Source organism: Chenopodium album, chromosome 15 (genome assembly GCF_948465745.1).
Source record: "Chenopodium album chromosome 15, dcCheAlbu1.1, whole genome shotgun sequence".
NCBI classification, from domain to species: domain Eukaryota; kingdom Viridiplantae; phylum Streptophyta; class Magnoliopsida; order Caryophyllales; family Amaranthaceae; genus Chenopodium; species Chenopodium album.
In genome coordinates this window covers 4,352,774-4,365,962 of record NC_137848.1, presented here as the reverse complement: position 1 = coordinate 4,365,962, position 13,189 = coordinate 4,352,774, and the positions used below count along the sequence as shown (strand labels likewise).

Sequence of the window (13,189 nt, the reverse complement as noted above, 5' to 3'; positions counted from 1 at the left end):
TGTTGAAATTCTAGTAAAAGGTGGATTCTAAAAGTTTCCTATTGGAATGGTTGGAACCCACACCTACAAGCAAGCTTTGGACAAGTGCCAACTCAAGAAGTGGCTTAATGCCATGAAATCCAGAGTGGACTCCATGTCTGTAAAGATGTGTTAGTTCATGATAGTCTTACAAATAGGGACAAACCTATTAGTTATGTAAGCCTATTCGGATTCTTCTAATGAGTGCTAAAGTTTTAGCAATGGAGATCAAAATCACCTTCTTGAAATGTTCTTGATGGAGGACATGTATATGATACAAACCCTAAGAATTTTGAAATCCAGAAATCCTAGAAAGTTTTGCAAAATTCAGAAATTCATTTAATGGATTGAAGTAAGCATGAAGGAGTTGGAACATTCGTTTTCGATTAGGCAATCAAACAGTTTGATTTCCTTGAAAGAACGAAAAGGAATCTTGTAGAGACAAGAAGTTTAGTGGGAGCAATTGATCTTCTTAGTCATGTATGTATATGACATACAGTTCATATGAAATGACATATCAATGCTTGAGTCAATCAAGTAGTGGTTAAGTAGTTGTTTCTATATGAAAGACTTAGGAGATGTTGAGTACAAATTGGGAATCAAGATCCATGAAGTGAATCTTGAAGAATGGTTGGACAACATCGAGAGACTTATGTTGATAAGGATCTTGACAAGTTCATGAAGCAAGACTCTAAGAGAGGATGTCTTCCCATGTTTCATGGTATTATTACACTCAGTAAAACTCAGTGCTTTCAAAAGCTAGTAGAGTTGAGTTGTATGTATAGTGTGCCCCATGCTTATGCAAAAGGTCCATTATACATGCCATGATATGTACATAGTAAGATGTTACATATGACTTGTGCATATGTAGCAGATTTCAAGTAAATTCAGAACAAGCATACTGAAAGTTGCCTAGAGCAAATCCTTGAGTGCTTGAGAATGACTAAAGGAATGTTTCTAGTTTTATGGTGTTAAAGGTAAACAAGTAGTCAAAAGGTTATACGGATGCAAGTTTTCCAAACAGGAAAGAAGGTTCTAGATGTTGATCTAGATAAGATGGTTCTAGATGTTGATCTAGATACATATTTGTGTCTGGATGGAGAAGAACAGTAAGCTTGAAGAGTTCAAAGCAGAATACTGTTGCATACTCAATATCAAAATATGTGTATTCAACTACAGTAAGAGTAGTTAAGGAGGAAGTATGGATCAAATTGTCTTGTGACTAAAAGGATGCCTTTGTCAAAAACAAAGGAGCCGGGGTCACATTACAAAATCCAAACGGATAGATATGAGATATCACCTCAGTTATGAGATCAATGACAAGCGGGATGTCGTGATCTGCAAAGTTTTATTATGAGTGAGAAATCACTAAACCCCTTCCATAGACTAAGATATGAGAGTCATATTAAAGTCTTGGATTGAAGCAAGTTATGTAATTTAAGTTGTGTATGTTTTGAGAAAACATATTACATAAGAAATGCATCAATTTGCAGAATTATGTTTAAAACAGAAATTATTATTTCTCTTATTTAATTATGGTTTTGGAAATTAAATAAAATGTCCAAAATAATTATGGATTGATGGGCTCATCAGGTTATCTATTTTAGAGACCTGGTGTATGAAACCCCACAGGTGAACAAAATCCATATATTATTTATGTTCCTAGTTCGAAATCATTAAAGTGGACATAAATGATTTCAATGAATGGACTAGCATGTAAGATTTATTGGATAGCTCGGTTTCATGGGCTATAGGGGCATAGTGATGCTCGATCAATCACTTGGATATGCATGAATGATGCATGATCGAACTATTGACCTACTTTGAAGTTCAAGTATAGAGCTTCCGGATGTATTAGTGGATTCCTTTGACATGAGTGGAACATTGATTTCATTCAATGGATGTTATGACTGTGGTACAGTCAAACGTCTTCCCGTAACTGGAGATTATAAAGGATGTTTCCCGGTCATTTCAGAAGTTGAGTGGGAGCTTTGGTTGCCACAAGATTGGATTGAGTCTACCTATTAAATTAGGAAATGTGTCATGGCCGCTTGAAGAGGGAGAATTCAGAAAATACGTGGCCGCGTTCAAATGCATTACTCAGTAATCATTTGGTTTTGTAATTCTAACTCAGATTTCAAGAAACGATTTGTAGATTAATATGATCTCGACATGTGATGCAATCATATTATCAAATCGACACATATTGACTTAAGGAATTTGAATATTGCACACTTGTCTCAGACAAGTGGGAGATTGAAGGATTTATGTCTTCGTCATGTGCAATTACTAGATATATCAATGGATCAAATTATGGAGATAATTAAGTTCGTTCTTTTGGGTCGTCATTATCTGTTGCTAGACGTGATCAATGATCTTTGGGCTAGTCAAATAGTCTAAAGCCCAATAGAATGGATCCTATAAGGTCACACAAAAGGGTGCTGGATTGAACAACAGAAAGAAGCCCATTATTGGCCCTCATGGAGTGACCGGCCATGTGGGATTAAAGGGAGAGTATTGTGGGCTTGGTTTGGACTCTAATTATACATATGATGTATATATAGAGGCCTTGCCTAGGGTTTGCAGTAAGTAAGTAATTCATTTGATCAGTAAGATCAAAAACCCGAATTAGCAAACACGAGACCAAGCCCTCTCAAACTCTCTCTTCTCATTCCCTTCCCCACGTCCGTACAACCGTACGGCCGCACCGTGCTAGGTGGTGCACGGTGGTGGTGTGGTGGTGTTCGTGGTTGGTCTTCTCCTCCCCTCTCCGTAGAAGGTGGTTCGAAGTGTTCGTGCCCAACTACCTAGCAGTAGTGGAGGTTCAATCCTATCCCGTGGACTAAGTAGAGGAGCAACGCTTGGGGCTCTGTTATCTCCCTGATTTGCCTATCAAATTGCTACGTGGAATTCACGCTTCAAAGGTATGATTATGTGTCTTGTGTGTTATGCATGTGTTCTTGGGATTAGGTACTTTTATGAATATGATTCATGGTTTTTCCGCTGCGTAGTACCTATAAACTCCTACAGGGTGCACTTTGGCAGAAACTTGGCAGAAAGTTTGGAGCGCCCACTCCTGAGGTGTGCGCGCCCGCTCCTGCTGGAGCGGGCTCTCCATTCTTTAATTTCCTTGCCTTGAACACAATCCATGCATCGAATGCTTGCCAAATTGAGTAAATAGACCTGCAAAACTTGGACAAACACAAACCAAGAGGGGGCAAGGCCGAGACAAAACATTTTCATTCAAAAACGGGTTAGAAAAAGGGGAAATGAAAGCAAAACCGGGTTTAAATTAACACAATAAGTGGTCAAATAAATCAATTATCACATATTTGTATGAGTGATTATTTATTGTAAGAGTCAGAATTATTGTTATGATTTGGTTGTTTGGTGAATTTTTGGTGGAGTTGAGTATGTTGGAGTTGTTTGGTCATCAATTATTTCTGACCTTGGTTTTATTAGGATTTGGCTCCTTTAAGCATGGCTTTACACTCATATTTTCCCAAATTTATCCTACCTTTTACCCTAGCCTTACATTACAAGCTTTAAAGACCTTCCGACCTTTGTGCATAGAGTTGTGTGAATGTGAATTTAGTTGTTTATCAATGCAAAGAATGACTTGAAATATTCCGAGTCGACTACTAGGTTGAGTGTATGTCTTTTTAAACGCACAAGAGTGTGAGTTGGGAGGGCATTGTTCACATTTAAAGGGGTTGGGATGGAGAGCGATTGAGTACATCTTTTACTCGCCACATTAATGAGAGTTGAGTGTGTGAGCACTAGTTTTGAATTCTATATGCTCTTGTGGTTTGCTCTATTTGACAATTGTTAGGGAGGATGAGTGATTGGATGGATGAGATTGGTTGATGTTGATCCATGCTTGTTAGATTTGCCTTGAGTTGGTTGCTCTTGATTTTGACTATTTGGGGTGAGGCATGTTTTATTTATTCATTGATGAGCTCTTTGCTTAGGGACAAGCAAAGGTTTGGCTTGAGGGAGTTTGATAAGTCTATTTTATATAGTATTTTACCCCCGTCCCTTGGTCATAATTGGTAGTGTTCTTGGCTCTTTAGAGCCACTTTTATTACTAATTGGTGTTTTTTAGTGTTTTCATAGTTTTGGTTGAGTTTTGTAGGGAATTGCACTTTTGAAGCATTTTCCCGTGTTTTTTTAAAGCGACTACGAGCATTGGAGGAGCACGACCACTTTCCGTAGCCCAAGACCGGTTAGAGTCATCAAGCCGATGATTAAGGGCTCGACACATGAAATATGAGCAACGGACACCGAATATTCAAGCCCCAAAGTGGAAATCCGGAGTGGGCTAAGAAGGAAGCCCAATCGAAGTCCAAGGCTCTAAGAAAAGGTGGGCCCGATCGGGCGAATGCCCAGATTATGAAGACAAGCAAAAAGGCGCGCCCGATCGGGCGCGTGTCTCTGGAGGAAGCTTAAGCGTTAGATTTAATTTGCTTTAGCTTAGGATTTCTAGATTAGTATAAATAGACTTTTGTTAAGCTAGTTTTGGGAGTCTTGGACCATTGCGTGAGACGATCGTCCTTAGACCATCTTTTTTCTCCCTTACTCTTTCTCTCTCTAACTTTTCTCTCTCTCTCTACAACTCTTGGTTTAATTCCATACTTTATCTCCTTTACTTTGGTAACTATTTCTCTCTCTTACTTTAATTTCTTTCTTCTATTATGCTTTATTTAATTGTTTTGTTTAGTTTAGTTTTTATTATGTCTGAGTAGTTTTCTTTCTAGGGTTTATGGGGATCCATAATTAATATGAAGGGATAATTTGTTACTATTGATTATTGACATTGCATGATAATATCTTATTGAATTGTTTTAACGCTTTACAACCGAATCATGAATCGAGTAGATGTGATCGCTTGTAGAAGTATAGCAATATTGAATTGATGAATCGAACAGATGTTAATTTGATATTAAAGGCTATTTTCAATAGGAACTTAGATCTAGTAAATTGCGAGAGCCTGTTAGATCTATGTTGATTAGTAAATTGCGAGAGCCTGTTAATCATGTTAATTGTGCAATGTTAGTTATCAATTGTTATGCTTTATCCTGGAATATTAATTATTGGTGAACCTGTGACCCTTGGCTTTCTTATTATTAATTTCTTCCCTATCCTTAACCTCCGTAGTATAGTTCCCTTTTTATAATAATAATTTGGTTACTTAATAATTTAGATTGCTTTAATTAATTAGGAATAGAAAGACTAGTTTCCCTATGGATTCGACCCTACTTCCCTATCTATTGTTAGTTAGTGGTTTTAGGAATTACTTTTGATTAGGGGATACGAATTTACCCTGTCACTTGTAGAAGTTTAGCAATATTGAATTGATGAATCGAGCAAATGTTAATTTGATATTAAAGGCTATTTTCAATAGGAACTTAGATCTAGTAAATTGCGAGAGCCTGTTAGATTTATGTTGATTAATAAATTGCGAGAGCATGTTAATCATGTTATATGTGCAATATTAATTATCGATTGTTATGTTTTATCCCGGAATATTAATTATTGGTGAACCTGTGACCCTAGGCTTCCTTATTATTGATTTTTCCCTAATCTTTATCTCCTTAGTTTAATTCCTTTCACAAAAATAAATTGGTTATTTAATAATTTAGATTATAATAATTAATTAGGAATAGAAAGACTAGTTTCCCTATGGATTCGACCCTACTTCCCTATCTACTTTAGTTAGAGGACTTAGGTAATACTTTTGATTAGGTGATACGACTTTAGTCTGTCAGTTTGCCTTCGCCTACCTAGGCCTGTACAAAACTATCCAAGAATCCGAAAATTCGATCCACAACTGATCCGAATTTTTGGGTATACGATCCGATTTTTATTTCGAATAGGATAACCGATCTGAAAAAAGCGGATATCGAATACGGATTTGGATATTGATTATCCGATATCCAAAATACAAAGGCTAAAATCAAAAATAAAAATTTAAACCAGACCCCCATCTAATTTTATTTCTAGGAAAAGACAAGTTGTATGCATGGGTGGATAATTGGATATATATGGCTATGAAGGGGAGCACTTGCATCCGTTTTGCAAAAATTTATGAAATTCAAGGTAGGTTTCAAGGTAAGTGAAAAAAATGTATTTCATATTCTAGCTTTTGCTCTCCTATTCCGAAAAGTTAATTTCCTTAAAAAATAAAAACCAGAGGTTTAAATTATATAATTATAAAATTTCTAAAAAAAAAAGGCTTAAATTGTGAATTGAGAAATGTAATTACCACCATATTGCATTGTAAATGAACGGAGGATGTATGTAGACTTACAGACTAAATATGAATTAAAAAGTAAAAGTATTACACAATATTGAACATTAATAATATCAATCAACGTAAATAATATCCCCTTTTTGGATTATATAAGTTTAAAAATTTTTGAACCCCAATTTAAAAATAGGAAAAATACACTTTAATAATCCCAACGATCGCCCATTTATTTCTAATAATCCCAACTAAGGTTTACTTTTAAAACTATGTCCTGACTTTGCCTCCAATGGTCCTAAAAACAAAGGGTAAATTATTATTTTTTAAAAGCCACATGTCAGCACATGATTGGCCTAATTTTAAAAAAAAAAGAAAAATAAACTTTAATAATTTCAACTGTGAGCAACTTACTTCTAATAATCCCAACTAATATTTATTTTTTAATAATTCTAACTATGAGGTCAGTTTGCCACTAGTAGTCCCGGATAACCAGTAACCTGATAAGCAGGTTAATTTTTTTTAAAAAAAATTAATTACATATGTCGCATTTCTATTGGTCTAGAAAAATAAAAGAAAAAGTTAAAAAATTAAAATTAAATAAAAAAAAAGTTAATAAGATTTTTTTTTAAAAAAAAGATAACCCAAAACACCGGCCCTTCGCCCTTCCCTCCATTAGCACCTCCACCGCCCAACTTAATCTCACTGGGCCGTCGCTCCTCAACCATCCCAGCCGTGGACCTTCCCCCTTCCCTAATCCATCATCTTCTTCGCAGAGGAAATAGATCGAGTACAACTAGTTTTTTTTTTTATTACCGTTATTTTTGAAAGTACAACTGGGTAGACTATTTTGTGGGTGGACTGTTGTTGGAATGGGTTGCAGCACGTGACACCATAAGGTCTATAATAAATTTATTGTGGATCAGGTCCACTCAAGATCTTTTGCAAGGTAAAAATAGTCTTTTTCAAAACTGGAATTTTTTTTAAGGCAAATGCTATATATAGCCCTAAGGGCTATATATAAGCATTAATTACATATTTGATTCTCTTATAGTTTCTAGAAAATACTTAATATAACTGATCAATTGATTTACCCAATTACATAATAAATGCTATTCACAAGAATACTAATAATTACATTGAAAATACATGTTCCCAATAAAAAAAACTCAATCATCCTGCCTCAGTTTAGCTTCCCAGAACAGCTATATTATGTACAAAACAATACCGCATAACATTTTATCTATGGTGTTTCGACAACTGCTCGTGTTTCCCCTTCAATCCAAGGTATTACTTTTGCCAAAAGTCTAATTTTTTTTTTTTTTTTTTAATCTTCTTTTGCATAATTGTATAACTCAAGGTTATAGAATTTGTTTGAATTTGTTTCTGCATAATCCCAATTCAATGTAATCCATATCATGAGGTTTGGATGAGAAGTGATTGATTTGAGAGTTGAATTTTAATGAAAATACACATTGAATTAACTTCTGCCATATTGAATAATACCCATGTGATAACATGAAATTTGCCCTAATTTTTTTGACGAATTTTATAAGGTTTATCAATTTGGGTAGTACTGTAAAATTTGGGTAGTAATATATACTTTCCTATATACTATGTATGCTATTGTGATGATTTTTAAGAAGATTCTGTAGCTTTTGTTTGAGATTTTTCTAATTAATATACAATAAGCTTTTTTTTTAATAAAAGACTACTTATTTTCATGTTTACAGAATTTACAATGCTTGATGTTGATTTGAATGAACCTTTGATTGAAGAGGAAAATAATGATGATGAACCTTTTATTGGCCAAACCTTTGAGAGTCAAGAAGAGGCATACGTCTTTTATAACAAGTATGCTAAACAACATGGTTTTGTTGTTCGTAAAGATCGTTCGGACACTAGGCATGGTAGGACTATCAGACGTGATTTTTACTGTCATTGTGGAGGGAAAAAACCTTTGAAGGTAGTTGATTTTTCTAAACCTCAAAGAAATAAGGAATCATCAAAATGTGATTGCAAAGCTCATATGCGAATTACATTGAAAAAATGCTTTGATATATTTCCAGAAGAATGGCATGTCACTAAGTATTCCAAGCAACACAATCATGTAATGTTGCCACCCGAAGCGATGCGTTTTCTCCCGTCAAACAGGAACATTAGTGGTGAAGATGAGAAGAAAATTTTGTTATTAAAAGAGGCAGGACTATCAGTTAGACAGATAATACGAGTCTTGGAGCTAGAAAAAAATGTTGGACATGGTGAACTACCATTTATTCAGAAAGATGTTCGCAATTTGTTTGGTCGATTTAAGAGGTTGCTTGGAGCTAATGATTCCAAGAGTCTTTTAGAGTATATGAAATCTGCCAATGAGGAAAATAATAAGTTTCAATATGCTTATACAGTTGATGGAGAAAGGAGGTTAGAAAACATATTTTGGTGTTCGGCTGAAAGTTTTGATTGGTATCAAAAATATGGTGATGTAGTCGTGTTTGACACCACTTACAAAGTTAATGCATATGACATGCCTTGTGGAATTTTTGTTGGAGTGGACAATCATGGAAGGACTATTTTATTTGGGTGTGCACTCCTCCGCAATGAAACAACTTCTACTTTTTCATGGTTAATGAAGGTATGAACTTAATATATGTAGTTTAATTAGCTTACAATCTTAATTATTATTGTTAAGCTGGTATAATAACTTGGATTCATCTGTATATATTATTTGCATGTATAATTGCTTAAAGATAATAATGTCTATCTATGTATTATTTTGCCAATGTCTATCTTATACTATGTAGTTCATATTGACAAATAGTATTACTTATTTGACTTCAATTATATTTTTTATCATGTGTAAAATAGACTTTTGTTCGTATAATGAAGAGTGCCCCAAAGACTATCATCACTGATCAAGATCCTTGGATGTCTAAAGCAATTGAAAATGAAATGCCAACCACAAAACATAGTTATTGTATATGGCATATCACATCGAAATTCAGTTGTTGGTTTGCAACACTTTTACGAGAGAATTATCAAAAATGGTGTGCTGATTTTTACAATCTTTATAAGATGACTATCACAGAAGAATTTGAGCGTAGTTGGACTTTGATGATTGCGAAGTATAATTTGCAAGAGAATAAACATGTTCAAGGCTTGTATAATGTGAGATATTTTTGGGCCCCGGCTTATCTCAGAGATTATTTTTTTGGAGGCATGATAACCACCGGAAGATCAGAGAGCATAAACGCTTTTATTAAGAGATTTGTTTCCTCTCATGTATCTTTGACAGACTTTGTGAAACAGGTTCATATTCTTCTTCTTTAAATTATATTTCAATACTATTTTAACTATTTCTAATGTTCATGTTACAACTTGTCATTTTTAGGTAGCCCTTGCTGTTCAAGAAATTTGCCAAGGACAATCACATAGCAATATGGTTGCTACTCTCAGACCCATTAGCATGAAAACAAAGTCACCATTGGAAGGTCAGGCTTTTGAAGTCTTCACTTCATTTGCTTTCAAAAAGTTCCAAGATGAATTAATAAAAGCAAGTCAATATTCTATAATCCAAATAGAAGGTAATGTATGTACCGTAAGATATTATGAAGGGGAAAAGGGTATAAATCGTAGAGTTTTTTTGGATGGAATAACAATGTCATGCAGTTGCAAAAATTTCGAATTTTGGGGTATAATTTGTCGTCATATATTTCGAGTGTTGTTGCATAATGATTGTTTCAAGATCCCTTCCTCCTACCTACCTCTACGATGGCATTGTGATAGGTTGCAACCTACAGTTGAAAATCAAGAAATAATAAGTGAAGCCATGATATTGGAGGAAGAATCCGAAACTTTACACAATGACATTGGAGTCGGTGGAGATGATGTACTGTGTCCCCCTAAATCCAAAACAAAGGGACGTCCACCAAAGAAGCGTGAGAGGGGTGGAAAAGAGTCCGGAAAGAAGAAAACTAAATGTTGTTCTATATGCAAGCAACCCGGTCATACTAAACCAACCTGTCCTAATAAGGAAAATATATTTTCTTTGAATGATACGAATGAAGGTACTTCTTCTGCAACACAAAAAAAACAAAAGAAGATGGCAGCTGATTTAGGATTAAATCCTATTTTTACTTTGAAGTTTTAGGTATTCCATATTTCAATTCTTTACTTTTAAAAATTTTCAGATTGTTTTTTACCTATTATTCTTCTTTTATAATGTAGAGATTTCTCTTTTGTTCTTTGACAGGTGGTCTCATTGAAAAATTATGACAAAAGACGTCTACAAAAATTTTGGACATCAAGATGTGTCATGAAGACGGAACTTTGTTTTTTATATTTTTTTTTTTGGACGGTTGTAGCCGGGGATTAGACCAGAAATGTTTTTTTTTTAAGAAAGTGGAAAACAAATTATGTGGAGTTTATAATCAGTTTTACAATATTATGTTAGTGGTTTTTTATTGTCTTCCAAAAATACTTAGTTTCAATGCATTATTAAATGTAGTGTCATGACAATTTATTCTATCAACAACACTACATTAAATGATTATTTTTTTTAATTCAATAATAATGTTAGATTCCATTGGAATAAGAAAACAAACATTAAATCTATGAAATTGCTGTTTTTTATGCATAGCCCTTAGGGCTATGTATAGCAAAACCCTTTTTTTAAAAACCCTTCAGATGATTAAACCCTCTTGTCTCGTCTCTAGAAATACATAGTCTCAAAACAGAGCCGATGTGCTCTGTGTTCTCCAACCTAAATTTAGAATCCTAGACTGAGTTTGATAAGCACTAGCTGACTCCCTCTGTCATCTCCACAAAACCAAACCCTAGACCTCTCTCCAGAATTTCGTGCGAATCCGATCTCGTCTACATCATTGTTTTTGTGATTCACCAAACTGGTGAAAAGGTTAGACATACACTCTTTTTATAGTGAATATTTATACTTATTATCGTATTTGTTGTGAATTGGAATTATAATGTTTAGGCCAAGTTTTAAAATTGGGAAGAAATTCTGCTTTCCTGGTATTCCGTCGTCTTGGTGTAGATGTACGGCATTAACATTTAAACACGAACAAGATGAGAGGTCGAAAAGATGTATATTGTCTCCTCTTAAGATTCCATTTGAATATACGGAAGAAATCAAGGCTATTTATAAACAAACTACTGAAGAGGATCTTTACAACGCCTATCTACACTTAAATGCAGATCGTTTAAAAATTAAATCTCCTTTTGCATTAACAAAACGTGATCGTTTTGAGATGGGAGGTTATTTGTGGTGTTATGAAAATCATTATTCTGTCAAAGATTTTCTAAGGAGTCAGATTCCGGAATATCATCCTGATTCCACAAACAAAAAAAGTATTGAGGAAGGCAAGGGTTTTGATGTTATATCGTTGATTTCGGGTTGTGACCTGGTCCGGTCTAATGGCGAAGTGGTTCCAGTTGATAGTCTTAAGGGAAAGAACATCGCAGTTTGTTGTGTTTTCGTGCCGGTTTTCTGGCTTTCAAGTGAGGCAAGCCAGATCCAAGGGATACCGACTTCTTGTTCTAGGCTTTTTGGGAAAAATAATTATGAGATAGTTATGGTGTTAAAAATGAGAAATAATTGGGTTGATGATCAGGATGCATTTAACCACTTCTTATCAGGCTTCCCAGCTTCCTCCTGCCTTGCAATCCCGTTCTCTGACACGTTGCGTCGTGACTATGTATGCAAGTCCCTTGGACTTGTTTCTGACGCAATGGCTCTACTTGTTGATACCACTCAAAAGGTTGTGTTGCACCAATCAATATTTCAATATTATCGGGGATTTTTGGGTCTTAATACTCATCATTTGTGGGGGCACGGAATTCATTTCCAGCTTGATGCACTTTTGGATTGCAAGCCCTCTGATTTTGTTTACAAGATTAGTCCTAAAGGGGTTGGAGACGTAGAAAAGATGTCCATTTCGGAGCTGAAAGAGAAGCTTGTGGGCTTATACCTTTGCTATGATGGAGGCTTTATTCGGACACTCAGTCTGATTCATCAAGAATGTAAAGCTCGAAATCTGGAGTTTGAGATTGTCCTGGTCTATATACCCATCCGTAAGGATTCGAGTGTGAATCCACAGTTGTTCCAGGAGGCAATCAATTATGTGTTACACGAGCTGAATGTATCTACTTCTTGGTGGGTCTCACCATTCGATGATTTTGTAAGCACCATGCTTGGTGATTTCGACGAGGATCAGCTAATCATTCTGGATCCCCGTCAGAATTTTCCTGAACTCTCTGGAAAACGTGTTATTGAGTTGTATGGTATGCTTGGATACCCCTTCAGTCGGAAGGCTGTTGTTCGGAGATTATTGGAAGAGCTAAGTGCATTCACCTTAGAGTCTTTCCTGGTTTACGGGCCACAGGACTATGTACTTCGTAGGAATATCAATAGTGATAATGTTGAGAAAGTGTCAGTGGCAGAACTACGAGGTAAGACTGTTCTTCTTTGTTTTGCAATCTATCGTCCGATTTATGAGTGGTATAACCGTACTAAGAGAGCAACAGATCCTGATCTAGAAGTGGTATTTGTTAACTTATCAAAACGCCCGAAGGACAGGGATAATTATAAACAACTTCCAATGCATTGGCTAACATGCCCTTTTGACCCCGAACACGTAGATTTTTTATTGCACAAGTTGAACAATTGTTGGCCTGCTGCCTTTGCATTTGGTAAGGATGGCAAGATAATTTCATCAAGAGCAGAAGCCATTCTAGATTCATACGGGCCCGATGGTTTTCCATGTGATGATGGCCGCCTGTGTGATGAGGTCGTTAGTGACATCAGATCTTCTTTTTATGTGGACGCCTTTGATGCCGATATGTACGTATAGGTGAGCAGTGGCTAATCCATTCAAACCTAAGATTTTTGGATGATGGTTTTAGTTTTTTTAA

At 35.4% G+C, this 13,189-nt stretch overlaps 1 pseudogene across 1 annotated transcript; it reads left to right on the top strand.

Annotated features, from left to right (window-relative positions):
- The first annotated feature begins 8,003 nt into the window (after positions 1 to 8,003).
- Positions 8,004 to 10,882, top strand: LOC145580639 (protein FAR1-RELATED SEQUENCE 11 pseudogene; annotated as a pseudogene). The gene is made up of 4 exons (XR_014099589.1): positions 8,004 to 8,894; positions 9,149 to 9,568; positions 9,651 to 10,409; positions 10,512 to 10,882. The product of XR_014099589.1 is annotated as a protein FAR1-RELATED SEQUENCE 11 pseudogene (transcript).
- Positions 10,883 to 13,189: the final 2,307 nt, after the last annotated feature.